Here is a 2109-nt window from a genome sequence, read left to right on the forward strand (position 1 = left end):
CAGGAGGGAGGCTGAGGGGAGAGGGTGAATGAGACATGAACAACACAACTGCTATCAGAGGCTGAAAATAGACTGTGACCAAGGTCCTGAGTTTTGTCCGCCGTCCCCCCACACCCCCATGCCAGCTGTGAGGCCCTTGGAGAACAATATCACTTGGGTTCTATTTTAATTGCCTATGGCACCGAGGGATCAATTTGTGGAGCGTAGGAAATTCCTGATCAAGTAGTTGGAATGGAAGCAAAGCCAAGACAGACTTTATATTTGAAACCATTTCTTCAGACCCCCTCCCCCATGGTCTTTCTGGAAATCAATGCAAGGAACTTGCAGATGAATCATGAGCCATATCTGGGAGGTCTTGGGAACTCCAAGACATAGGTCTCCTCACATGTGAAGAGAACTCAGAGCTAAAAATAAGAGTGATGGGTGTCTGAAACCATACTTAGATAATCTCTTTAAATTGCTTGGGGGAAAAGGTCAGTTAATCACCATGGCTCTGTCACTCCAGGGCCCACTATCCCATGAAGACAAGGTTCTTCCAAAATCAAGGTTTTGCCTTACATTGTTTGTTCTTCGTCTCTTTCTACTTAAGCATTTGACGTGGCAGTGTGTAGGATTTATGATGAATCTTGATCCTTCTTGGTAGCCCCACATTTTCTCTGTAGGTTTGAGTTTTCTTTGAATGGCATGTACACATTTTGGCTTTGATCAAGTTTCATGGATTCATACAAATTACACAATTTCATACCTGACAAGAAGGTCAGAGGTTAATAGACTGATTCTTCATGTCACATTTGAGGAAATCTAGACACCTAACTTGGCCAAGACCACATCATGAGTTATTGGCAGCTCTAGATTGAAGTTCAGGTCATCTGTCTCCCAGACAAAGTCACCCTCCTTAGTGTTGACCTGTGTGTTAAAGTTGGTTCATAAACTAACCAAGAGGTTTATGAAACCCAGACTTTCAAATTTGTTAACCCAGCAGTGCAAGCCCACAAAGCAATTGATTGAGAGTATTAGAATTTCACTGAAAACAGGGCTGTGGTGATTTCACAAAAATGGTTACAGCCCAGCTTTACATGAGATATGTTTGGTCTATGTTTTCATGCAAAAACATGTTCATCAGAGAAATAGGACAATGATGAGAACCACAGAATGTCAAAACTACAAGGGGTTTAAGATGTCTACTAGGACAGTGGCTTAACTTTGTTGCTGTTAAGTGCCATTGAGTCGATTCTGACCTATAGCTACTCTATATAGGGTTTCTGAGTTTGAACCACCGACCTGACCTTGCAGTTCAAAACAACCTTATGGTTGAGTGCTTATTCTACAGTGCCACACCAGGACTCACATCTGCTTGTGAGTCTTTCTACCTTCTGGAGTCCCTCAGCCAGAACCAAACCTGTTGCTGTTGAATGAATTCCAACTTATATCAACCTTACAGAACAGAGGAGAACTGCCCCACAGGGTTTCCAAGGTTGTAAATCTTTATGGACGCAAACAACCACATCTTTCTCACTGAGAGGCTAGTGGGTTCAACTCACTGGTTAGAAGCTGAGCGCTTGCTTAACCACTGTGCTACCAGGGTTCCTTTGGAAGACACTGTTGTTAGATACCATCGGGTTGGTTGTACAACAGAACAAAATATTGTTTAGTCCTGCACTGTCCTCACAATCATTCCTGTGTTTGAGTCCATTGTTGCAGCCTTGATCTTGTTAAAGATTTCCCTCTTTTTAGTTTCCCTCTACTTTACCAAGCAGGTTGTCCCTCTCCAGGGACTGGTCCTTCCTAACAACATGTCCAAAGTATGTGAGATGAAGTCTCTCCATCCTTGTTTGTAAGAAACATTCCGACTATATTTATTCCAACACAAAATTATTAGTTCTGGCAGTCTGTGGTATATTCAGTGTTCTTCCCCAACACCATGACTCAAAGGCATCTATTATTTGGTCTATCTCATTCATTGTCTTATTCATTGTCTAGCTTTTGAGTTCATATGAAGAAGTCACTAGTTATGAGGACTTTCTCTGACTTTCTGGCCCCTTAGCTTGGAGTCATACTAGTCACAAGTGGGGAAAGTCAAGGAATGCTATTGGCCCAAAAGATCTGGAT

This window comes from Chrysochloris asiatica, unplaced genomic scaffold (assembly GCF_000296735.1).
Source record: "Chrysochloris asiatica unplaced genomic scaffold, ChrAsi1.0 scaffold00083, whole genome shotgun sequence".
Classification (NCBI taxonomy): Eukaryota; Metazoa; Chordata; class Mammalia; order Afrosoricida; family Chrysochloridae; genus Chrysochloris; species Chrysochloris asiatica.